A 27,850-nucleotide genomic window follows, 5' to 3' on the forward strand; every position below is an offset into this window, starting at 1 on the left:
TAATTAAGGTAGGGGGGTGTGTGTGTGTGTGTGTGTGTGTGTGTGTGTGTGTGTATGATTTTTTTTTTTTTGTGACAGAGTCTTGCTCTGTCGCCCAGGCTGGAGTGCAGTGGCGCAATCTCGGCTCGCTGCAAGCTCTGCCTCCCACATTCACGCCATTCTCCCACCTCAGCCTCCGGAGTAGCTGGGACTACAGGCGCCCGCCACCATGCTCAGCTAATTTTGTTTTTGTATTTTTAGTAGAGACGGGGTTTCACCGTGTTAGCCAGGATGGTCTCAATCTCCTGACCTCCTGATCCACCTGCCTTGGCCTCCCAAAGTGCTGTGATTACAGGCATGAACCTATTGCACACTTAATAGACTACAGAATAGTTTAAACACACCTTTTATAGGCACGAGAAAACAAATAAAAAATATGATTTGCTTTATTCAAGTATTTGCTTTGTTGCAGTAGTCTGGAACCAAACACACAATATCTTCAAGGTAGGCCTGTATGGGTGACATCAGTGAATTTTTAGATCCTTTTATGTTGTAAAAATACCTTGAGGGAAAGAAACTACTTTAATTGTGTTGCATTTAAAATTACTTTTAAAAATGTACCTTAATGATACAATTCACATGTAAGTACTATTAAAGGTAGGACCTGGCCAGGTGCGGTGGCTCATGCCTGTAATCAAGGGTTTTGGGAGGCTGAGGCAGACGGATCACGAGGTCAGGAGTTCGAGACCAGCCTGACCAACATGGTGAAACCCCCTCTCTACTAAAAATACAAAAAAATAGCCAGGTGTGGTACATACCTGTCATCCCAGGTACTCAGAAGGCTGAGGCAGGAGAATCACTTGAACCCAGGAGGCAGAAGTTGTAGTGAGTCAAGATCACACCTCTGCACTCCAGCCTGGGCAACAGAGGGAGACTCCATCTCAAAAACAAACAAAAAAAAAGTAGGACCTATCTCTTTTGTTCATAAAGTATCCTGTTCATGTAGACCAGTTCTTTCACATGGTTTTCACATGGTTTTCATTCAGTAAATATCCCCTGAATAAGTGAACAGGATTAGGTTGAAAATACAAGGGTCTAGAGAAGTTATATTTGTTCCTTAATATGACAAAAATTTGTGATCAACAGAAAAAACATATTCAGAATTACTGCAAGGTATTGACTACAGAAAGCAAAATTCTGATTAATTATAAATGCAAACACAGCAGGAAGAATTTTCAATTGTACCAGATTGGCTTGTCTGATTATATAAAGGGAAAGTCAGTGAAGTTAACTGTTTTAAACCAGAAGTATACAGCTGGTGCCTCATGGGTTGTATCAAACAAGCAGATGTGTTTATGTGTTATTTTTTAAAAATTGAGCCAATTTCTTAAAAATAGTAAGGAGATATCACACAGAAATAAAGCTTTTCTATAAAAATATAAAGATTTTGTACTACCAAATCTGCATTTCTAGACAGACACGATTTGCTGAAGATAGTAAGCTGCTGATCCCAGTAACAGATCATCTATGATCTATGCTTTCTATAGTCCCCACCAATCATTTCTGCCTCTCTGATATTTTATCTTGCCTGTAATTAATTTCATTTCCCTATCTGACCCCTGTGTGAACTTCAGTTTGTGACTGTTTGTGCTTCAAATAACCTGAAGATTAATTGGCATGCATGTTATCTGACTTCTATCTGAAGATCAATTATAGTGTGTGAATAAATTCTGATTCTATCTACTAAAACCTTGTGTAGGCAAAGACAAAATCATATCCCTTTTTAAGGAGGCAGGTTACAAGTGTATTCAAATGGAATATTGTTTTCTGACCTTCCAAAGGCATTGCCAAGCACTCACCACTTATTTTATTTTATTTTATTATTGTATTTTTATTATACTTTAAGTTCTGCAGTACGTGTGCATAACGTGTAGGTTTGTTACATAGGTATACATGTGCCATGTTGGTTTGCTGCACCCATCAACCCATCATCAACATTAGGTATTTCTCCTAATGCTATCCCTCCCCTGGCCCCTCACCCCCTGACAGGTCCCAGTGTGTGATATTCCCCTCTCTGTGTCTGTGTGTTCTCATTGTTCAACTCCCACTTATAAGTGAGAGCATGTGGTGTTTGGTTTTCTGTTCTTATGTTAGTTTGCTTGGAATGATGGTTTTCGCCTTCATCTATGTCCCTGCAAAGGACATGAACTCATCCTTTTTAATGGCTACATAGTATTCTGTGGTATATATGTGCCACATTTTCTTTATCCAGTCTCTCATTGATGGGCATTTGGGTTGGTTCCAAGTCTTTGCTGCTGTGAACAATGCCACAATAAACATATATGTGCATGTGTCTTTATAGTAGAATGACTTATAATCCTTTGGGTATATACCTAGTAATGGGACTGGCTGGGTCAGACGGTATTTCTACTTCTAGGTCCTTGAGGAATTGCCACACTGTCTTCCACAACGGTTGAACTGATTTACACTCCCACCAACAGTGTAAAAGCGTTCCTATTTCTCCACATCCTCTCCAGCATCTGTTGTTTCCTGACTTTTTAATGATTGCCATTCTAAATGGCATGATATGGTATCTCATTGTGGTTTTGATTTGTATTTCTCTAATGGCTAGTGATCATACGCTTTCTTTCATATGTTTGTTGGCTGCATAAATGTCTTCTTTCCAGAAGTGTCTGTTCATATCCTTTGCCCACTTTTTGATGGGGTGTTTTTTCTCTTGTGAATCTGTTTAAGTTCTTTGTAGATTCTGGATATTAGCCCTTTGTCAGATGGATAGATTGCAAAATTTTTCTCCCATTCTGTAGGATGCCTGTTCACTCTGATGATAGTTTGTTTTGCTGTGCAGAAAATGTTTAATCAGATCCCATTTGTCTATTTTGGCTTTTGTCACCATTGCTTTTGGTGTTGCAGTCATCAAGTCTTTGCCCATGCCTATGTCCTGAATAGTATTGCCTAGGTTTTCTTCTAGGGTTTTTATGGTTTTAGGACTTATGTTTAAGTCTTTAATCCATCTTGAGTTAATTTTTGTATAAGGTGTAAGGAGGAGATCCAGTTTTAGCTTTCTGCATATGGCTAGCCCGTTTTCCCAACACCATTTATGAAATAGGAAACCCTTTTCCCACTGCTTGTTTTTATCAGGTTTGTTAAAGATCAGATGGTTGTAGATGTGTGGCATTATTTCTGAGGCCTCTGTTCTGTTTCATTGGTCTATATCTCTGTTTTGTTACCAGTACTATGCTGTTTTGGTTACTGTAGTCTTGTAGTATAGCTTGAAGTCAGGCAGCATGATCCCTCTAGCTTTGTTCTTTTTGCTTAGGATTGTTTTGGCTATGTGGGCTCCTTTTTGGTTCCATATAAAATTTAAAGTTGTTTTTTCCAATTCTGTGAAGAAAGTCTATGGTAGCTTGATCGGGATAGCATTGAATCTATAAATTACTTTGGGCAGTATGGCCATTTTGATGATATGAATTCTTCCTATCCAAGAGCATGGAATGTATTTTTCATTTGTGTCCTCTCTTATTTCCTTGAGCAGTAGTTTGTAGTTCTCCTTGAAGAGGTCCATCACATCCCTTGTAAGTTGTATTCCTAGGTATTTTATTCTTTTTGTAGCAATTGTGGTGGGAGTTCACTCATGATTTGGCTGTTTGTCTGCAATTGGTGTGTAGGAATTCTTGTGATTTTTGCTCATTGATTTTGTACCCTGAGACTTTGCTCACATTGCTTATCAGCTTAAGGAGATTTTGGGCTGAGATGATGGGGTTTTTTTTTTTTTTTTTTTTTGAGACGGAGTCTCACGCTGTTGCCCAGGCTGGAGTGCAGTGGCGCGATCTCGGCTCACTGCAAGCTCCGCCTCCCAGGTTCCTGCCATTCTCCTGCCTCAGCCTCCTGAGTAGCTGGGACTACAGGCGCCCGCCACCGCGCCCGGCTAATTTTTTGTATTTTTAGTAGAGACGGGGTTTCACTGTGGTCTCGACCTCCTGACCTTGTGATCCGCCCGCCTCGGCCTCCCAAAGTGCTGGGATTACAGGCTTGAGCCACCGCGCCCGGCCGATGGGGTTTTTTAAATATACAATCGTGTCATCTGCAAACAGAGACGTTCAACTTCCTCATTTAGTACTTGAATACTCTTTATTTTTTTATCTTGCCTGATTACCCTGGCCAGAACTGCCAATACTATGTTGAATAGGAGTGGTGAGAGAGGGCATCCTTGTCTTGTGCTGGTTTTCAAAGGGAATGCTTCCAGTTTTTGCCCATTCAGTATGATATTGTCTGTGGGTTTGTCATAAATGGCTATTATTTTGAGATACTTTCCATCAGTGCCTAGTTTATTGATAGTTTTTAGCATGAATGGCTGTTGAATTTTACTGAAGGGCTTTTCTGTATCTATTGAGATAATCATGTGGCTTTTGTCATTGATTCTGTTTATATGATGGATTATGTTTATTGATTTGTGTGTGTTGAACCAGCCTTGCATCCCAGCGATGAAGCTGACTTGACCGTGGTGGATAAGCTGTTTGATGTGCTACTGGATTTGGTTTGCCGTTTTTTTTAATTGAGGATTTTTGCATCAATGTTCATCAGGCATATTGGCCTGAAATTTTCTTTTTTTGTTGTGTCTCTGGCAGGTTTTGGCATCAGGATGATGCTGGCCTCATAAAATGAGTTAGGGGAGGATTCTGTCTTTTCCTATTGTCTGGAATAGTTTCAGAAGGAATGGTACCAGCTTCTCTTTGTACCTCTGGTAGAATTCAGCTGTGAATCTGTCTGGTCCTGGACTTTTTTGGTTGGTAGGCTCTTAATTGCTGCCTCAATTTCAGAACTTTTTATTGGTCTATTCAGGGATTTGACTTCTTTCTGGTTTAGTCTTGGGAGGGTGTATGTGTCCAGGAACTTATCCTTTTCTTCTAGATTTTCTAGTTTATTTGCATAGAGGTGTTTATAGTATTATCTGATGGTAGTTTGTATTTCTGTGGGATCAGTGGTGATATCCCCTTTATCATTCTTTATTGCATCTATTTGATTCTTCTTTCTTTTCTTCTTTATTAGTCTGGATAGTGGTCTATTTTGCTGATCTTTTCAAAAAGCCAGCTCCTGGATTCATTAATTTTTTGCAGGGTTTTTCTTGTCTCTGTCTCCTTCAGTTCTGCTCTGATCTTGGTTATTTCCTGTATCAGGGAAAACCCCACCCCCGATATTCAACGTGGATTCTTTTCTATTTCCCTAAGTATCGGCTGCTCTGAGAAATAAAGGGAAAGAGTACAAAAGAGAGAGATTTTAAAGCTGGGTGTCTGGGGGAGACATCACATGTCAGCAGGTTCTGTGATGCTCCCTGAGCTGTAAAACCGGCAAATTTTTATTAGCGATTTTCAAAAGGGGGAGGGAGTGTATGAATAGGGTGTGGATCACAGAGATCACATGCTTCACAAGGTAATAAAATGTCACAAACCAAATGGAGACAGAGCAAGATCACAGGACCACGGGATGGGCAAAATTAAAATTGCTAATGAAGTTTTGGGCACACATTGTCATTAATAACATCTTTATCAGGAGACAGGTTTTGAGAGCAGACAACCAGTCTGACCAAAATTTATTAGGCGTGAATTTCCTCATCCTAATAAGCCTGGGGGTGCTACAGGAGACTGGGGCTTATTTCATCCCTTTATCTTCGACTGTAAAAGACAGCCTCTCCCAAAGTGGCCATTTTAGAGGCCTATCCTCAGGGGTGCATTCTCTTTCTCAGGGATATTCCTTGCTGAGAAAAAGAATTCAATGATAGTTCTCCTGTTTGCTTTTGAAAGAAGAAAAATATGACTCTGTTCCGCCCAGCTCACCAGCAGTCAGAATTTAATGTTATCTCCCTTGTTCCCTGAACATTGCTGTTATCCTGTTCTTTTTTCAAGGTGCCCAGATTTCATACTGTTCAAGCACACATGCTCTACAATTTGTGCAGTTAACACAATCACCACAGGGTCCTGAAGTGACATACATCTTCCTCAGCTTACAAAGATGATGGGATTAAGAGATTAAAGTAAAGACAGGCATAGGAAATCACAAGGGTATTGATTGGGGAAGTGATAAGTGTCCATGCAATCTTCACAATTTATGTTCAGAGACTGCAGTAAAGACAGGTGTAAGAAATGATAAAAGTATTAATTTGGGGAACTAATAAATGTCCATGAAATCTTCACAATTTATGTTATTCTGCCATAGCTTCAGCCGGTCCCTCTCTAGTTCTTTTAATTGTAATGTTATGGTGTCGATTTTAGATCTTTCCTGTTTTCTCTTGTGGGCATTTAGTGCTATAAATTTCCCTCTACACACTGGTTTAAATGTGTCCCAGAGACTCTGGTATGTTGTGTCTTTGTTCTCATTGATTTCAAAGAACATCTTTATTTCTGCCTTCATTTTGTTATTTACCCAGTAGTCATTCAGGAGCAGGTTGTTCAGTGTCCATGTAGTTGTGCACTTTTGAGGGAGTTTCTTAATCCCGAATTCTAATTTGATTGCACTGTGGTCCGAGAGACTGTGATGATTTCCCTTCTTTTGCATTTGCTGAGGAGTGTTTTACTTCCAATTATGTGGTCAATTTTAAGAGAAGTGCGATATGGTGCTGAGAACAATGTATATTCTGTTGATTTGGGGTGTAGAGTTCTGTAGATGTCTATTAGGTCTGCTTGTTCCAGAGCTGAGTACAAGTCCTGGATATCTGTTAGTTTTCTGTCTCGTTGAGCTGTCTAATATTCACAGTGGGGTGTTTAAGTCTCCCACAATTATTGTGTGGGAGTCTAAGTCTCTTTGTAAGAACTTACTTTATGAATCTGGGTGCTCCTGTATTGGGTGCATATATATTTATGACAGTTAGCTCTTCTTGTTGCTCTGATGCCTTTACCATTATGTAGTGGCCTTCTTTTTCTCTTTTGGTCTTTCTTGGTTTAAAGTCTGTTTTATCAGAGACTAGGATTGCAACCTCTGCTTTTTTTTGCTTTCTATTTGCTTGGTAAATGTATCTCCATCCCTTTATTTTGAGCCTATGTTTGTCTTCGCATGTGAGATGAGTCTCCTGAATACAGCACACTGATAGGTCTTGACTCTTTATCCAATTTTCCAGTCTGTGTCTTTTAATTGGAGCCCTTTGCCTGTGTACACTTTAAGGTTAATATTGTTATGTGTGAATTTGACCCTGCCATTATGATGCTAGCTGGTTATTTTGCCTGTTAGTTGATGCAGTTTCTTCATAGCATCAATGGTCTTTACAATTTGGTATGTTTTTGCAGTGTTGGTACCAGTTGTTCCTTTCCATGTTTAGTGCTTCCTTCAAGAGCTCTTGTAGGGCAGGCCTGTTGGTGATGAAATCTCTCAGCATTTCCTTTTCTGTAAAGGATTTTATTTCTTCTGCGCTTATGAAGCTTAGTTTTGCTGGATATGAGATCCTAGGTGGAAAATTATTTTCTTTAAGAATGTTGAATATTGGTCCCCACTCTCTTCTGACTTGTAGGGTTTCTGCTGAGAGATCTGCTGTTAGTCTGATGGGCTTCCCTTTGTGGGTAACCCAAACTTTCTCTCTGGCTGCCCTTAATATTTTTTTCATCATTTCAACCTTGGTGAATCTGACGATTATGTGCCTTGGGTTGCTCTTCTTAAGGAGTATCTTTGTTGTGTTCTCTGTATTTCCTGAATTTGAATGCTGCCCTGTCTTGCTAGGTTGGGGAAATTCTCCTGGATAATATCCTGAAGAGTGTTTTCCAGCCTGATTCCATTCTCCCCATCACTTTCAGGTACACCAATCAAATACAGATGTGGTCTTTTCACATAGTCCCATACTTCTTGAAGGCTTTGTTCATTTATTTTCACTCTTTATTCTCTAATCTTGTTTTCTCACTTTATTTCATTGAGTTGATCTTCAATCTCTGATATCCTTTCTTCTGCTTGATCAGTTTGGCTGTTGATACTTGTGTATGCTTCACGAAATTCTCATGCTGTGTTTTTCAGCTTCATCAGATCATTTGTGTTCTTCTCTAAACTGGTTATTCTAGTTAGCAATTCATCTAACCTTTTTTTCAAGGTTCTTTGCTTTATTGCATTGGGTTAGAACATGCTGTTTTAGCTTGGAGGAGTTTGTTATTACCCACCTTCTGAAGCCTACTTCTATCAGTTCATCAAACTCATTCTCCATCCAGTTTTGTTCCCTTGCTGGTGAGGAGTTGTGATCCTTTGGAGGAGAAGAGGCATTCTGGTTTTTGGAATTTTCAACCCTTTTGTGCTGATTTCTCCCTATCTTCGTGGATTTATCTACCTTTGGTCTTTGAAGTCGGTGACCTTTGGATGTGGTCTCTGAGTGGACATCCTTTGTGTTGATATTGATTCTATTCCTTTTGGTTTGTTAGTTTTCCTTCTAACAGTGAGGCCCCTCTGCTGTAGGTCTGCTGGAGTTTGCTAGAGGTCTGCTGCAGACCCTGTTTTCCTGGGTGTCACTGGCAGAGGCTGCAGACCAGTAAAGATTGCTGCCTGTTCCTTTCTCTAGTAACTTTGTCCCAGAGGGGCACCTGCCAGATGCCAGCCAGAGCTCTCCTGTATGAGGTGTCTATCAGCCCCTACTGGGAGGTGTCCCCTAGTCAGGATATGTGAGGGTCAGGGACCCACTTGAGGAGGCAGTCTGTCCCTTATCAGAGCTTGAATCCTGTGCTGGTAGGTCCACTGCTCTCTTCAGAGCTGCCAGGTAGGGACATTTAAGTCTGCTGAAGCAGACCCTTCCCCCAGGTGCTCTGTCCCAGGGAGGTGGGTGTTTTAACTATACGTCCCTGACTGGGGCTGCTGCCTTTTTTTCAGAGATGCTTGCTTAGAGAGGAGACAGTCTGGCCACAGAGGCCTTGCTGAGCTGGGGTGGACTCCATGCAGTTCAAACTTCCAGGCGGCTTTGATTACACTGTGAGGGTGAAACCACCTACTCCAGCCTCAGCAGTGGTAGATGCCCTTCTCCCTATCAAGCTCGAGCATCTCAGGTTGAGCTGAGACTGCTGCTGTGCTGGCAGGGAGAATTTCAAGCCAGTGGATCATAGCTTGCTGGGTTCTGTGGGGGTGGGACCTGCCTAGCCAGACTACTTAGCTCCCTGGCTTCAGCCCCATTTGCAGGGGACCGAATGGTGCTGTCTCGCTGGCATTCCAGGCGTCACTGGGGTGTGAAAAAAAATTCCTGCAGCTAGCTCAATGTCTGCCCAAATGGCCGCCCAGTCTTGTGCTGAAAAACCGGTCTGCAGGTTACAAAGACCATGGGGAAAACACAGTATCTGGCCGGAGTGCACAGTACAGTCCCTAATGGCTTCCCTTGGCTGGGAGAGGGAGTTCCTCGACCCCTTGGACTTCCCAGGTAAGGCGATGCCCCACGCTGCTTAGGCTCACCCTCCTTGGGCTGCACCCACTGTCCAACCAGTCCCAGGGAGATGAACCAGGTACCTCAGTTGGAAATGCAGAAATCACCCGCCTTCCACATCAATCTCTCTGGGAGCTACAGACTGGAGCTGTTCCTATCCGGCCATCTTGTCAGCCTATCCGCACGGACACTTTATTTAAAGGAATCTCAAATAGAATTTTTATAGAAAAATTTCAATGAAAGCACTCAACATCCAATAGCAACTCTTATTTAAACAGTATAGCATGCTATAAAACAGTAGTGAATATAAACTTAAGAGTTCAATAATTTGATTCCAGCAGCTTTTTACTTCCAAATTTGACTCTGAGACAAAGAGAGCTATATAAACAGATTTACAACTAGAAGGCAACTAACCCATAACTGGAAATAAATTTGATCAGAACTGAAATAAATCAAATACATTAAAAAACTGTAGAGTTATTAGTGCATACAAGCAGCTGACAAGTAAGTGGTCCCTGAATTGGAATAAATATTAACGAAAAAAAATCAAAATATTAAATGTATATTGTACAAAAACAGAGTATATGCAATCTACATAAACAGTGTGGCAGTTGTGGTAAAAAAAAGTGCTAGGAAAGAAGTCTTATGATAGCCTGAAACCAACTTATAAAAATGTCCTCGGGTCCATCTGCAGTGATAACCTATTTGAGGATGGGACCTGCTTTTAGGTGCCACCACAGTCACCTAATTCAGTGGTGTACTAATTAGGCACCTCCTATCTAACTATTATGTAAAGTGTAATTTGGGCTTTTGTGAGTAATGTTGCCATGACTATGTATATACATCTTAAATGGAAGTAAGCACCGGTTTCCCTTCAGCATATACCCAGGAATGAAATTGATGTGTCCTACAGAATATAAATATTTTTAATTTTATTAAATACTCTATAAACAGCCTTCTTGAGTAGTTTTACACTTTTACACTTAAACCAACGATATAACACAATTCTATTTGTACTTACACTTCATATATTTTCTGTCTTTTTCATCAGAGCCTTTTCATGGCTTCTTACTGTAGTTTTAATTTTCGTTTTTCTGGTGACTATAAAGGTTGATCTGTGTAGATACCCTTTTCTTTGTGAAGTATCTGTTCAAAAGTCTTGCCCTATTTGTTTCTTTTTTCAGCTGTTTTGGTTTTGCCTATTTTTATGGGCTGTTTATCCTTTTATCTGTTCTTTACTGATTGGTCAGAATTCTTTGTACATTTGACGTATGAGTTCCTTGTCAGATATGCATGTTAAAATTCTATTCTCCGAGTCTCTGTGTTGGCCTTTATTAGTGTAAATTTAATGAAATTTAATTTATCAATCTTTTCCTATATGTTTAGTTCTTTATGTGTCTTATTGAGAAAAATTTTGGCCATCCCCAAATTATGAAGATACTCTTTTTTCTTTTCTTTTCTTTTCTTTTTTTTTTTTGAGGTGGAGTCTCCCTCTGTCGCCCAGGCTGGAGTGCAGTGGCCGGATCTCAGCTCACTGCAAGCTCCGCCTCCCGGGTTCACGCCATTCTCCTGCCTCAGCCTCCCGAGTAGCTGGGACTACAGGCGCCCGCCACCTCGCCCGGCTAGATTTTTGTATTTTTTAGTAGAGACGGGGTTTCACCGTGTTAGCCAGGATGGTCTTGATCTCCTGACCTTGTGATCCGCCCATCTCGGCCTCCCAAAGTGCTGGGATTACAGGCTTGAGCCACCGCGCCCGGCACTCTTTTTTCTTTTCTTTCTTTCTTTCCTTCCTTCTCTCTCTCTCTTCCTTCCTTCCTTCCGTCTTTCTTTCTCTCTCTCTTCCTTCGTTCTTTCTCTCTCTCTCTCTCTCTCTCTCTTCCTTCCTTCCGTCTCTCTCTCTCTCTCTCTTTCCTTCCTCCCTTCCTTCTTTTTTTTTTTTTTTTTTTGAGACAGAGTCTCGCTCTGTCACCCAGGCTGGAGTGCAGTGGCCGGATCTCGGCTCACTGCAAGCTCCACCTCCCGGGTTTAGGCCATTCTCCTGCCTCAGCATCATGAGTAGCTGGGACTGCAGGCACCCGCCACCTCGCCCAGCTAATTTTTTGTATTTTTTAGTAGAGACGGGGTTTCACCATGTTAGCCAGGATGGTCTCGATCCCCTGACCTCGTGATCCACCTGTCTCGGCCTCCCAAAGTGCTGAGATTACAGGCGTGAGCCACCGCACCCGGCCCCTTCCTTCCTGTCTTTCTTCCTTTCTTTCTTCCTTGACGGAGTCTTGCTGTGTCACCAGGCTGGAGTGCAGTGGCACCATCTTGGCTCACTGCAACCTCTGCCACCCAGGTTCAAGCAATTCCCCTGCCTCAGCCTCCCAAGTAGCTGGGACTACAGGCACATGCCACCACGCCCAGCTAATTTTTTTGTATTTTAGTAGAGACGGGGTTTCACCATGTTGGCCAGGATAGCCTCAATCTCCTGACCTCGTGATCCACCTGCCTTGACTTCCCAAAGTGCTGGGATTACAGGCGTGAGCCACTGCATTGTTTTCTTTTTACACTTACTTTATAGCCCAGGATATAGTTTCTTTTGACAGATAACCTATGCACACTTGCTAACAATTGTATTCCTCAGTCATTGGATGAATTTTTCTATGTATGTCCAGTAGGTCAAATCAGTTAATTATATTCATCAGGTATTCTCACCAAATATTGTCTGCATGATCTGAAAATTATACAGAGTTGTGTTGAACTCTTCAACTAATCCCGGAAATATGTGAAAATTCCTAAGATTGTTAATTTGTCCATCCTTCATTTTAGTTCTGTCAAAATTTGCTTTATATATTTTAAAGCTGTTACTTGACACATACAAATTAGGATTAAGAAATCTTCCTTTTGAATTGACCAATTGACCCTTTAATTTTATAAAACATCTCTTTTTATTTCTTCTAATCCTATTTCCTTACATTTTTTTTCTGATTTTAAAATAACACCAACTTTTTAAATTGTTATATATTTTCCTGTTTCTTACAACTTTTCTCTGTTCTTATATCTGAAATGTGTTTCTTAGAAACGCATATACTGTAGGTATATAGAGTTTGACCTATAGAGTTTGACATTATTTTTATTGAAGTGAACAAATCATTTTCAATTAATGTAATAACTGTTATAATTGGGTTAAAATTTATCATCTATTTGTCCTTTGTTCTTTCATTCTTCCTTTTTCATCTTTTCTATGTATAGCTCATCTTTATTATTCCATTTCTGTCCTGCATTACCTTTTAAATTACACTGTCTTTTACTGTTATTTTAGTGGTAACCTTAGAAATTAGAATACGCATTTCTATTAATACTGTCTGCTTTAAATTCATACGTTGTCACTTCCTAATCATAATAAGGTTACTACATTTTTACCTTTTTATTGACTTTATGCATTTTGTGTTTCTGTTTTCAAATATTTTACTCATATATATGATCAAAATCTTACATATCATAATGTTTAATACCATTATTCTATTGTTTTAAACAGGTAAATTTATTTTCATATGTCCATATGTTTAACATTTCTATAGCCATTCAATCTTTTACTCAGTTCCATGGTTCAATCTAGAATATTTCTCTTTGAGCTTCTTCTTCTTTTTTTTTTTTTTTTTTTTTTTTTTTTTTTTTTTGAGACGGAGTTTTGCTCTTGTTGTAGAGAGCAATGGCGTAATCTCAGCTCACTGCAACCTCTGCCTCCTGAGTTCAAGTGATTCTCCTGCCTCAGCCTCCCAAGTAGCTGGGATGACAAGCGCCCACCACCACGCCCTGCTAATTTTTGTGTTTTTAGTAGAGAAGGCGTTTCTCCATGTTTGTCAGGCTGGTCTCAAACTCCTGACCTCAGGTAATCCACCCGCCTCGGCCTCCCAAAGTGTTGGGATTACAGGTGTGACCTACTGTGCCCGCCCCTAGCTTTTTTTTTTTCTTCTTTTCTTTTTTTTTTTTTTTTTTTATATGGAGTCTCGCTCTGTCGCCCGCCCAGACTGGAATCAGTGGCGTAATCTCAGCTCACTGCAAGCTCCGCCTCCCGGGTTCCCGCCATTCTCCTGCCTCAGCCCCCCGAGTAGCTGGGACTACAGGCGCCGCCATCATGCCTAATTTTTTGTATATTTAGTAGAGACGGGGTTTCACCGTGTTAGCCAGGATGGTCTCAATCTCCTGATCTTGTGATCCGCCTGCCTCGGTCTCACAAAGTGCTGGAATTACAGGCAAGAGCCAGCACGCCTGGCACCTAGCTTCTTTTAATATTTTTTAATTGTATTTTTGTATTCCTCTCATAGTTTATATTTGTCAGTTTAAATTTAGAACACTTGAAAAAATATTTTCCCTATATGATTTTTAATTTTTAATGTTTATGTGTATATAGTATGTATATAGAATTATGGAGTACAGGAGATATTTTGATACGGGTATATAATGTGTAATTATCACATCAGGGTAAATGGGGTAGCCATCACCTCAAGCATTTATCATTTCTTTTTGGTATGAACATTCCAATTATACTCTTTTCGTTATTTTTAAATGTATAATAAATTATTGTTGACTGAACGCACCCTGTTGTGCTGTCAAATACTAAATCTTTTCCATTCTACCTAACCATGTTATTGTACCTATTAACCACTCCTGCTTCCCACCCTCTCCATTATCCTTCCCAGCTTCTGGTAACCATCATTCTACTCTCTTTCTCCATGAGTTCAATTGTTTTAATTTTTGGCTCCCACAAATAAGTGAGAATATGTGCAGTTTGTCTGTCTGTGCCTGACTTATTTCACTTAACATAATGTCCTCTAGTTCCATCCATGTTGTTGCAAATGACAGGATCTCATTTGTTTTTATGGCTGGATAGTACTCCATTGTGTATATGTACCAGATTTGCTTTATTCATTCATCTGTTGATGGATATTTAGGTTGGCTCTGAATCTTGCCTGTTGTGAGTAGTACTGTAGGAAACATGGGAGTGAAGATATCTCTTTGATATACTGATTTATTTTCTTTTGTGATTGTATCTAGCAGTGGAATTGCTGGATCGTAGGGAAGTTCTATGTGTAGTTTTTTGAGGAACTTTCATACTATTCTCCACAGTGGCTGTGCTAATTTCCTTTCCCACAATGATGTACAAGAGTTCCTCTTTCTCTACATCTTCTGCATTTTTTACTGCCCATCTTTTGGATAGAAGTCATTTTAACTGGAGTGAGATGATATCTCATAATTTTGATTTTCGTTTATCTGATGATCAATGATGTTGAGCACCTTGGCATATGTCTGTTTGCCATTTGTACGTCTTCTTTTGAGAAATGTGAATTCAGATCATTTGGTCATTTTAAATCAAATTGTTAGATGTTTTTCCATTAGAGTTGTTTGAGCTCCTTATACATTCTAGTTATAAATACCTTGTCAGACGAGTAGCTTGCAAATACTTTCTTCCATTCTGTGGGTTGTCTCATCACTTTGTTGACTGTTTCATTTGCTGTGCAGATGCTTTTTAACTTGATGTGACCTCATCTGTCCATTTTTGCTTTAGTCTCCTGTGCTTGTGGAGTATTACTCAAGAAACCTTTGCACAGACCAGTGTCCTGGAGAGTTTCCCTAGTGTTTTCTTATAATAGTTTTATAGTTACAGGTCTCAGATTTAAGACTAATATTTCTTTTAGCGAAGATCATTTGGTGATAAATTGCCTGTGTGTGTGGGTGTCTATTTGTGTACAATACATTTTTATTTTACTTTGAATTTTGAATAGTATTTTGTTAGATATAGAATCCTAGGTTGCCTTTTTTTCATTCGGTACTTTTAATAGTCATTTTTTTCTTGATGTGTTAATATTGTATTTTGCTTATAATATTCTGATGTACTGAGGTGTGGCTTTGTTTTTATTATTTTACATTTATTATTTTATTTTAGATTCAGGTGGTATGTGGGCAGGTTTGTTACACAGGTATATTGCATAATGCTGACGCTTGGGCTTCTAGTGAACCCACTACCCAGATAGTAAACAGAGTACTCAGTAGGTAGTATTCCAACCCTTCCCCACTTAGATGTGGTTTTATTGCATTCATTCTGCTTGGGGTTTCTCATGTTCTTGTATGTGTAGGTTAATACATTTCATCAGATTTGGAAAATACTGGACTATGATTTTTTCAAAGATTCCTTTGTCTTATGTTCTGTATCTCTGCTGCTCTCTCTCTTCCTTCTGAGATCCCAGTTACACAGATGTGAATATTTTGAAGTGTCATGCATGTCTTGCACTCTTTTATTCCCTTTTCCTTGGAGCTGTGATTTACCTGTCTTCAAGTTTCTAGTTCTATCATCTGCTGTTTCCAGGCAGCTGTGAATTCTTTCCTTCAGTCTACATTTCACATATCTGGCGGTTTTTACAGTTAATTCTGGACATAGTGTATGATATGAACATCTAAGTTATGTGGTCTGTCTCTAAAATATGTGAAACTTTGTTCTAGAAAACTGTCGGATCATCAGAGGTAACATTAATCTTGTCAGAGCTTGATTTTAGGTTTGTTAGACTAGATTTCTTTTAGTCCTTCCTTTACTTTTATGTCTTATCCTTTATTTTTAGGGCAACATCCTTAGAACATAGCTTATGTGGTATCTTAATTGAGATCCTGGATCTCTCCACTCTGGTTAAGTATGGCCTTTCAGATATTTGATTAGTTTTTTGGTCTCTCCACAGATGTTATGTCAAAGCCTTCTCAGAATTTTGCGTAGCTCACGTGCAGTTTATTAGTCAGCCAAACATCCAGGGAAAAATCTCAACAACTATTGTAGAGGTTTCTCTATGTAATCCTCCTCTAAACTATCTTGCCTCCTAAATCACACTTACCTGGGTAGCCCCGCACTGTGATTTACACTTTCTCAACTCATTTAGACCAGTACACTTAGACTCTGTATTTCTGTATTACATTTTTAAACTGCCATCAGGGAGAAAGCTAGGGTAAAATTAGGGATCCCTTTGCTTCCTCCCTTCTCTTAATAATTTCAGTCATACATTTGTTTCTATCCAATGCCTGCAAATCATCATTGCTGCAGATTAAGCGTGATACCATTTATTCTCTTGTGAAAGTCATCCGGATATTTTATTTAATTTATCTTTGGCCTCAGTAATCTTCCTGTTATAGCTAAATTGCTATAAAATTACTGAGTTATCAACTTCGGATTTTGTATTTTCCTATTCCAGAACATGCATTGGTTGCTGTTTATAAATTCCAACTCAGTTAATATTTTCTGCCACTTCATCTATTTTATTGATCTTTCATCCATCTTTGATAGCACATGTCATAATTATTTTAAAGTCTTCCTCTTCCTCCTCCTTCTTCTTTCATAGTCTTGAAATATTATGTAGAATTAGTATCATTTCTTATTAAATATTTTCCAGTGAAACTGTCTTAACTTGGTGTTTTCTTGTATGGAATATTTAAAACTACATGTTCAGTTGCTCTAATAAGAATGGAATGATTCATATTTATTCTTGTGTGGATATTGATAGTTTGTGAATTCCAAGGAATTGATTGATTTTCATATAAGTTTTATAATTTAGGAAAATAGATTGTTTATATTAATTCCATATTTTTCTTTTAGTATCTGTGGAAACAGTAGTGATATGTTCTTATTCATTCCTGATGTATTTGTCTGTTTCTTTTTTTTTCTCAGTCAAACTAGTTAAAGTTTTATCAGTTTTCTTAATCTTTTCAAAGAACTAGTTTTTTGGTTTTATTGATATTACCTATTGTTTTCTTTTTTAATTTTATTGATTTTTACTGTAATATTTAAAATTTTTTTCCATCTGCTTATGTCAAGTTTAATTTACTTTTCTTTTTCTAGTTACTTAAGATTGAATCTTGGATTACTAATTTTTTTGTATTTCTTATTTTCTAATAGAAACACTGGATGTCATAAATATCCTTTTCACTTTAGCTGCCCCACTTTGGCTGCATTCAACAAATTCTGATTTTTTACATTGCAATTTTTACTTAGTACAAATATGTTTAATTTGTTTAGAATGTTTTCTTTGATGAATGGGGTGTTTAAAAATGTATTTCTTAATTTCCAAATATTTAGAGATTTCTCAGATATTTTTCTGTATCAATTTCTACTTTAATTCTATTATGGTCTAACAATCCACTTTACATGATTTCTAACCTTCCAAATTTGTTAAGATTTATTTATGCAGTCTATCGTGAATGTCCTATGCACAGTTGAAAAGAATACATTTTCTGCTATAGATGGTGGAGTGTTCAGTATACGTCAAACAGATTTTGTTGGTTGATTATGTTCTTCAGATCATCTAGAACCATACTGAATTTCTGCCTACTTGTTTTATCAGTTATTCAGACAAGTGTGTCGAAATACTCAACCATAATTGTGGTTTGCCTATTTCTCTTTTCAGACCAATCACTTACTCTTGCATGCACACTGAAGCTTTGTTTTTAGGTAAATATTCCTTTTTATTGTTATGTTATCTTAAACAATTGACCCCTTTATCATTATGTAATGTCTCTATCTTTCCCTGATAATGTTTCTCCATCATTTTCCTTTTAAACAACCTAAACCGCTTATATTTAAAGCATGTTTTTTGTAGAGAGTGTCTAGTTAGGTTTGCTTTATTATTTTTTTGAACTTTTAGGTTCGAGACATGTGTGCAAGTTTGTAATATAGGTAAACTCGTGTCATGGGGGTTTGTTATACAGATTATTTTGTCAACCAGATACTAAACCTAGTACCCATTAGTTATTTTTTCTTATCTTCTCCCTCCTCCCACCCTCCACCCTCCACCCTCAACAAAGGATGCTGGGTATTGTTCCATGCACACTGGAAAAAAATGCATTCCGTTTTACTTGTGAGGTAATGGGATTGCTGGGGCAAATGGCAGGTCTGTTTTTAGCTCTGTGAAGAATCCCTACACTGGTTTCCACAATGGTGAAACTAATTTACACTCCTACCAACAATATATAAGTGTTCCTTTTCTGCTGCAACTTCACCAGCATCTGTTATTTTTTGACTTTTTAATAATAGCCATTCTGACTGCTGTGAGATGGTATCTTACTGTGGTTTTAATTTGCATTTATCTAATGATCAGAAATATTAGTTTTTTTCTTACATTTGTTGGCTCCATGTATGTCTTTTTTTGAAAAGTGTTCATGTCCTTTGTCCACTTTTTAATGGAGTTTTTTTTTTCTTGTAAATTTGTTTAAGTTCTTTATAGATGCTGGATATGAGACCTTTGTCAGATGCACAGTTTGCAAAGATTTTCTTCCATTCTGTAAGGTATCTGTTTACTCTGTTGATAGTTTCTTTTGCTGTACAGAAGCTCTTTAGTTTAATTAGATCCAATTTGTCAATTGTTTTTGTTGCAATGGCTTTTGGAATATTTGTCATGAAATCTGTGCAAGTTTCTATGTTCAGAATTGTATTGCCCAAGTTGTCTTCCAGAGATTTTACAGTTTTAGGTTTTACATTTAAGTTTTTAATCCATATTGAGTTGATTTTTGTATATGGTGTAAGGAAGGGATCCAGTTTCAATCTTCTGCATATGGCTAACCAGTTATCCCAGCACCATTTATTGAGTAGGAAGTCCTTTCCCCATTGCTTGTTTTTCTCAACTTTGTCAAAAGTCAGATTGTTGCAGGTGTGCGACCTTGTTACTGGGTTCTCTATTCTGTTCCATTGGTCTATGTGTATGTTTTTGTACCTTGCTGTTTTAGTGACTGTTGCCCTATAGTGTAGTTGGAAATCAGGTAATGTGATGCCTACAGCTTCATTTTTTTTTTCCTTACAATTTCCTTGGCCATTCAAGGTCGTTTTTGGTTCCCTATGACTTTTGATGTAGTTTTTTCTAGTTTTGTAAAGAGTGTCATTGGTATAGCATTGAATATATAAATATCCTTGGACAGTAGGGCCATTTAATGACATTGATTCTTCCTATCCATAAGCAGGAAATGTTTTCCCATTTCTTTGGCTCATCTATGATTTCTTTGAGCAGTGTTTTATAATTCTTATTGCAGACATCTTTCACCTCCCCAGTTAAACGTATTCCTAAGTATTTTATTCTTTTTTGGCAATTATGAATGAGATTGCATTCCTGATTTGGCTCTCAGGTTGGCTGTTGTTGGTGTATAGGAACATTGGTGATTTTTGTACATTCATTTTGTATGCTGAAACTTTACTGAAGTCATTTATTAGCTGAAGGAGCTTTGGGGCTGAGACTATAGTGTTGTCTAGATATGGAATCATGTCATCTGCAAACAGGTATAGTTTGACCTCCTCTCTTCCTATTTGGATGCCCTTTATTTCTTTCTCTTGCTTGATTGTTTTGGCCAGGACTCCCAATACTATGTTGAATAGGAGTGGTCATAGAGGGCATCCTTGTCTTGTGCCAGTTTTCAAGGGGAATGCTTCCAGCTTTTGCCCATTTATTATGATGTTGGCTGTGTGTTTGTCATAGATGACTCATTGTTTTGAGGTATGTTCCTTCAATACCTATTGTATTGAGAGTTTTTAACATGAAGAGATGTTGAATTTTATAGAAAGCCTTTTATGTATCTAATGAGATCATCCTGTGGTTTTGGTCTTTAGTTCTGTTTTTGTGATTAATCTTATTCATTGATTTGCATATGTTGAAACAACCTTGCATCCTAGGTATAAATGCTACTTGATCATGGTGGATTAGCTTTTTGACATGCCACTGGATTTAGTTTGCCATCATCTTGTTAAGGAATTTTGCACTGATGTTCATCAAGGATATTGGCCTGAAGTTTTCTCTTTTTTATTGTGTTTCTGCCGGCTTTTGTTATCAGGATGATGTTGGCTTCATAGAATGAGTTAGGGATGAGTACCTCCATCTCAATTTTTTAGAGCAGTTTCATTAAGAATGGAACTAGCTTTTCTTTGTACATTTTGTAGAATTTACCTGTAAATTCGTATGATCTTCATCTTTTTTTGGTTGGTAGGCTATTTATTACTGATTCAATTTCAGAGCCCATTATTGGTCTGTTCAGAAATTAAATTTTTTCCTGCTTCAGACTTGGGATGGCATATGTGTCCAAGATGTGACTCCAATTGTCTCACTTTCCATTTACCACTAATTGGCATCCAGGTAGGCCACATATTACTTAAACCAGTAAAGTGAATGCCACTTTGTCCTTAAGTTATTCCTCTAGTAATAACATATCCATATCTTCTAGGTTTTCTAATTTTTGCACATAGAGGTGTTCATGGTAGTTTCTGATGGTTATTTGTCTTTCTGTGGGGTCAGTGGTAACATCTCTTTTGTCATTTCTCATTGTGTTTATTTGGATCTCCTCTCTTCTTTATTAGTGCAGCTAGTGGCCTATATATCTTATTTTTTTTTCAATAAACCAACTTCTAAATTCATTGATCTTTTGAATGGTTTTTAATGTGTCAATTTCCCCCAGTTCAACTCTTGTTATTTTTTGTCTTCTGCTATCTTTGAGGTCATTTTTTTCTTGATTCTATAGTTATTTTAGTGGTAATGTTAGGTTGTTAATTTGAGATCATTCTAACTGTTTGATGTGGGTGTTTAGTGCTATAAATTTTCCTGCTAACACTGACTTAGCTGTGTCCCTGAGATTCTGGTATGTTGTATCTTTGTTCTCATCAGTTTCAAAGAACTTCTTGATATATGCCTTGATTTCTTTATTTACCCCAAAGTCAGTCAGGAGTAGGTTGTTTAATTTTGCTGTAATTGCATGGATTTGAGCGATTTTTTCCGTCTTGACTTCTGCTTTTATTGCATTGTGGTCCAAGAGTGTGGTTTGTATGATTTTGCATTTGCGGAACATTATTTTATGTCCAATTATGTGGTCTATTTGAGAATATATGACATGTGGCTATGAGAAGAATGTATATTCTGTTGTTTTGGGGTGGTGAGTATTTTTATTTCTGTCTATCAGATCAGTTTGATCCAGTGCTGAGTTCAGGTCCTGAATATCTTTGTTGATTTTCTGCCTTGATCTGTCTAACACTGTCAGTGTGTTGTTGAATTCTCCCATACTATTGTGTGAAGTCTAAGTCTTGTTGAAGGTCTCTAAGAACTTGTTTTATGAATTTGGATGCTCCTACGTTGGGTGCACGTATGCTTAGGATAGTTAAGTCTTCTCGCTTAATTGAACCTGTTACCATATGTAATGCCCTTCTTTGTCTTTTTGGATCTCTGTTGGTTTAAAGTCAGTTTTGCCTGAAATTAGAATTGTAATCCCTGTTTTCTACCATTTGCTTGGCAGGTTTTCTCCATCCCTTTATTTTGAGCCTATGGGCATCATTGCATGTGAGATGGGTCTCTTAAAGGTGGCATACCACTGAGTCTTTCTTCTTTATCCGGCATGCATGGGACTTTCTTCTTTATCAGGCTTGCCACCCTGTGCCTTTTAATTGGAGCATTTAGCTCATCTACATTTGGTTAGTGTTGATATGTGTGGATTTGATCCTGTTATCTTGTTGTTAGTTAGTTACTATGCAGACTTGCTTGCGTGGTTTCTTTATAGCCTCACTGGTCTGTATACTTAAGTATGTTTTTGTAATGGCTGGTAACAGTCTTTCCTTTCCAAGTTTAATGCTTCTTTCAGGAGCTCTTATGAGACAGGTCTGGTGGAAATGAATTCCTTCAGCATTTGCTTGTGTAAAATGGACCTAATTTCTCCTTCATTTATAAAGCTTAGTTTGGCCAGCTATGAAATTTTTGGTTGAAATTTCTTTTCTTTAAAAATATTGAATACATGCCCCCACATCTCTTCTGGCTTGTGGGGTTTCTGCTGAGAGGTTCACTGTTAGTCTGATGTGCTTGCCTTTGTAGGTGACCAATCCTTTCTCTCTAGCTGCCTTTAACATTTTTTTCTTTCAGCCCGCCTATACCTTTAATCAACAAAAAGTTTAGCAGTTTTAGTTTATAACAAGAGTTTTATAGTTTATAGCAAGGAGTTTCCTGCTCTAACAATTTTTAAAATTATGTAGATTGTTTACAACTAGATGAAATAAGTCCATTTGAAATAGAAACTTCAAAACATCTAGTTTTTGAAGGTACTAACAGCTTATTGGAAGCAATTCTGTGATTGGAACTCAAATTAAAATGGGATTTTGTATTGATTTTTTTTCTGCTCCTGTTTGACTCACGTCTGAAGATAAAAGTAATTTACAAAGTTTAGTGAATTCTTAGATGTGACTCCAATTGTCTGAGTTTCCATTTACCACTAATTGGCATCCAGGTAGACCACATATTACTTAAACCAGTAAAGTGAATGCCACTTTGTCCTTAAGTTATTCTTCTAGTAATAACAAGAAGAAACAAAACCAACTCAGAATAGAATAACCCTCAGAGCCTCTAAGAAATACTTATTCTCCTACATTTTCTGTCATTTTATCTCCTATTAAAAGAAAAACTACTAATACTGTGAATTTTAAATTAATATGCTTATATTTTCAATGTATAGAGAGGATTTATATAATTCTATTAAATTCCAATAACAAATAAAGATTGACTCAATCTCTGTAATATATTAAATCTTAATTATGCTTATTTCAATGTGGAAGCTAATTCTCTTAAGAGAGCATTCCATTCATCTGTATTCAATAAGCAGTGTAACAGACTCATAAAACATTTATAAACGGGCAAATGCAATTCACCATTTAATTATATAAACAGCAGTGAAATTACATTTATTCAGGAATTATGTGGTCATAATGTGCCACCATCCAGGATGACCGCAATCTAAGGAGTTACTAAAGGGAATACCTGCCAGAGGTTCACTTGGAGAATCTGAAAAAAGGGTTAGTCACAATGACATGAAGTGGTACATGGGTTCACTAAAGAGGAGAATGAGTGAATCATAATTGTATTGATTAACAGTTTTCTGCTCATATACTTCATCAATCTTTCAATGAATGTTTATAGCTACCTTTTACGAATCACCCTTTATAGACATGAGAATTAAAAAGTGGATAACATATCAGCCTTTGCCTCGTAAAGTAGAGGAAATAAACACAGACACAAATGGGTTAAACAAATAGACCATGGTAAGTGCAAAATAATGATCTGGATACACAAAGGAATACATGAGATATTGTGTCTGAAGGGTAGGGGATAGTTGAACAAAAGAGGTTGTGTAGGCCTTTTGCATATTGGGGAAAAATTAGGTATATTAATAAAAACAAGTACAAAGGGCAGATACTTAAAACATCATGACATGAGGTATTTGCAAGCAATCCAATCTTACAAGGTAATAGTGTTTGAGGATTCACTGTGACAGAGAAGATAAGAGCATTAGACAAAAATTATTCCATCAAAATCTTTATATGCCTCACACCAAGGAGCCTGGATTATATCTCACAGGAAATGATGATCCATTGAAGGCTTTAAGAAAAACCATAACCCAGTTTCTATTTTCCAAAAATCCTCTGGTATCTTGGTGTTCCTTCGAAGCAGAGCCTAAGACAAAGACTTATGATGGGTTGTTTATTTTCAAGATGGTCCCAGATAGAGTGGAATTCCTGGGATAATGAGGCAGGGAATAAGGAAAAAAGAGCATGAAGATTTAATATTGGGGTCACTATTGTAGGCAATGCCTGTTTGTTTCTATCTAGAACTTTTGAGAAACGTACAAACATTTCCCAGAATTATCTGTCTGAATGATAGGAAGTGGGAATGTTTACTCATTGGCTCCTTTTCACAATGGGTCAAGGGTTGTACCTGGGGATTTTAAGTCCCCCATTTCTGAACTATACTTGCACTCCCAAAGTAAGTTCCCAGAGACAGCCCTGGGTCAGAAAAAGACGTTTCATGTGCCTTTTGTGGAACACTGTCAGAAAAGAACTATTTTTTGAAGGGTGTGAATATGGACATGGAAATCATAGAATACATATATTCTTGGAGTACAGATTATTTGATAGCAAGCATAGTACCTCAGGATAGAAATATGAGAAAAATATGAATAGGTATAAGAAAGGCGAGCAGCTTTCCTGACTGTAATATATTAGGAGACAAGGTTGATTATATTATTAGAGACTTTGGTAAATCTTGGTTCTGGCTGGGTAGTTGGCTTGGGTACTGTGCATTGCAAATCTTAACAAATGTTTTTACTGTGCTCAAGTAAAATCTTAAATATTTTTTAATGGGAGGATTCTTAGCACAGTGGCTGTTGTGGCTAGTTGATCACCACAAGATTGCATTATAAAAGTTTTCATTTAATTTGCGTTATAGCCTATGACATAACTCTGTGTGTGCTAAAATATTAGCAGCTTTGGAAGTTCCATATATTTGGTGCCTTTGTTACTTGTCGTTAGTGTTTTCCAAAGCAACAGTGATTTCCAGTGGTTTAATGTTTACATCAGCATTTCTCATCCCTCCATGCAAGGCTTTTATATGACATGTTGATTTATTTCTTATGGCTCATTTCCTTTATTTCACAAACATCAGTATAGGCAATCTTTCAAAACCTGCTAGGAAAGCCTTCAAACACATAAGAACATATTTGTCTTTTTATGATGGATATTTATTTATTTGAGATGAAGTATTGATAAGAATCTTCATTGTGAAAATATTTAAGATAAAACATAGACAAAGCAATTGGGAAGTCTCAAAAACAAATGCCTCCACAAAGACAGTGAACTAGGCCTTTAATATTGTAAATATTGGATATCAGTAATGCTTGATTCCTCTGCCCTGAAAGTAAGTTATCAGAATATTAAAGCTTGTTAAAACAACTAATAAGTATTTTAATATTCAGTGTGCTATTGCAGTTCCTTCTGCCTTCTTATTTCCTTATGATCGCTTTTAAATGTAGACTTAGTCTTCTGTGTATCTTATCCACAGCATAATTTTATAAAAATAAGATGGAATATTTTTCTGTGTCATAATTAGACCAATTATCATTAAAGCCCCTTCTTTAGGCAGTGGATCCTGTTTTACTCTCACTGTATCCTGTCGAGGATCAAAAATACTTTTCAATAATGCCTTTATGATTCTTTGCTGTTAATAACACACCCTGAATTGTTTGTGGCACCTATTGTATTTTCTTCAACAAATACAATTTCTTCTCCTGGATTGTCTAAATATGGTAACTGCAGGGCATGCGTTATTATTGACAATGGTCCTGGCTTGCTGGGTTTCATTCTTCTCAGTTAATCTCTCCCCCAGGAAATGACTGGCCTTGAGAGAATCCTTCAAACATATCTCATATAGGGACAGGTGAAGAAAATGGAGGTAGTTAGAAATAAGACAATATTAATTCTCTGTAAATATTAGAAAGATTATCAAATGGAAGAATTTTGTTTACTGCTCTCACTGTTGGAAATGAAAAGAAAAAATATTTGGGTTTGGTGTAAAAATAACAAAGATATTCCCAAATTTTGTGACTAAAAATATCACCATGAGTGAATACTGAAGATGTGAAATCATCCCTCAAAATTTATATTTGAGGTGTTGAATGGGCAAAAAAGCATGTTAATAAATATCACAGTTAACAAATATGGGCATATGTTTGGGACAAACATGAATTACAGCTTACAGGTAGAATTGATTTAAATTTGAATAAACTACTTGCGTTAATGAATCTTCTAAAACATTTCAAATAAATATGTCAAATTATAAAAACTTACAGTGACAAATCAATAAACACCTCTTACCCACCACCCATTTTGTCATATTTGCTTCAGATTTTAGATAGATGATAGATAGACAGACAGATATGGATAACATTACTGTTACAGCTGCAGCCTTAACCACACCATGTGTTTCTCTCTAATCTCAGTGCCTTATGTTCTATCCAAGAGGAAACCACAATCTGAATTTACCTCAGAAAGCCCAGGAATTCCAGGGATATTTTTATATTGTTACACAGTATGTATGTGGTGTATCTGAAAAATGTATAGCTTCATTCACAGTGTTAAAAGATGTATAAATAGACATGAATATATCAATTTTCAGTTTGCTTTTCTTCTTCAACATTCATGTTATTGATGTCTATACTGATTCATGTAGCTATAACCTATTTATTGTAACACCTGAATAAGTATAACAAAAATGACCATTTTTAGAGGTGTAAAACTTTATGTAGTATGCTTTTTCATTTATTTTTTCAGTTATTTTATTGTGGCAAGATGCACATAACATAAAATTACCATCTTAACCATTTTTAAGTGTGCAGTTCACTGGTATTAATCACATTAATACTGTTGTGCAAACATCACCGCCATCCACCTTCAGGACATTTTTCGTTGTGGAAAACTGAAACTCTATATTCATTAAACAACGACTTCCAATTCTTCCCTCCCCTCAGTCCCTGGCAACCACCATTCTATTTTCTGTCTGTGTAATTTTATTATTTTTTAAAACACACAAACAAACAAAAAAACCAAAACACCCAAGAGAAACGTATTGTCTCACAGTTCTAGAAGCTGGACATCTAAAATCAAGATGCAATCAGAGTTATTATTTCCCTGAAACCTGTAGGGGAGGAATCTGCTTTTCCTCTGTCTAGCTTCTGATGACTTACCCACGGTCCTGGGCATTCCTTGGCTTGCAGCTGAAGCACTTCAACCTCTTCTCCATTGTCACATGGGAGTTTGCCTGTGTCTGTGTCTGTGTCTCTTCTCCTTTTATATGGGACCCACCTTAACTTCACTAGGACCTCTTCTTAACTCTACCTACAATGGCCCTAGTTCCAACCCAGATCACACATTTTAAGTATTGGAGGTTTGTTTCTACGAATTTGATTGCTCTAGATACCACATATAAGTGGAATCATGCAGTATTTGTCTTTTTCAGACCGACTCATTTCAATTAGCATAAAGTCCTCAAGACCTATCCACGCTGCAGCGTATGTCATAATTTTCTTTCTAAAGCTGAAAAATATTTCACTGTGTGTGTGTGTATATATGTGTGTGTGTGTATGTGTATACACAATAAAGTGTGGTATATATACCACAATATTCACTCAAGGCCCAAGAGCTCTTCATTCAGCTTGTGGTAAATGCTGCCAGGCCTGAGTCTCTCCTTTCATGACAGGGGCTCCCCTCTGGCCCAGGCCAGGTCTTGAAATGCCATTCAAGAGCCGAGGCCTAGAACTGGGGACATAGGAGCCTGCATGCTGTTCTCCCCCACTATGGCCAAGCTGGTACCCAAGCTGCAAGACACAGTCCCACTTACTCTTCCCTCTTCTTTCCTCAAGCAAAAGGAGACTCTCCACAGACACCACAGATGGGAATATACTGGGTCATATCTGAAGCCAGCATAGCTTTGCATCTCTCCCAAGGCCCATGGCAGGTATTGCCTGGATACTGCTGCTGATTGTTCAGGGCCCAGTGACTCTTTAGTAAGCAGGTGATGACTCCTGCTAAGACTGGTTCCTCCTCTTCAAGGCAGTGAGTTCCCTTCTGGCCCAGGGTGTGTCTAGAATTGTCATCTGGGAGTTACAACCTGGAATGGAAGTCACAGA

General features: G+C 37.7%; 1 long non-coding RNA gene across 1 annotated transcript; it reads right to left on the bottom strand.

The window, feature by feature from the left end:
* Nucleotides 1-199: 199 nt before the first annotated feature.
* On the bottom strand, nt 200-27,781 carry LOC139361729 (uncharacterized). The gene is made up of 3 exons (XR_011619306.1): nt 26,909-27,781; nt 9,451-9,573; nt 200-541 (listed from the first exon to the last, which is right to left on the bottom strand). It is a non-coding gene; the product is annotated as an uncharacterized lncRNA (long non-coding RNA).
* Nucleotides 27,782-27,850: the final 69 nt, after the last annotated feature.

Source organism: Macaca nemestrina, chromosome 2, assembly GCF_043159975.1.
Source record: "Macaca nemestrina isolate mMacNem1 chromosome 2, mMacNem.hap1, whole genome shotgun sequence".
NCBI lineage: Eukaryota > Metazoa > Chordata > Mammalia > Primates > Cercopithecidae > Macaca > Macaca nemestrina.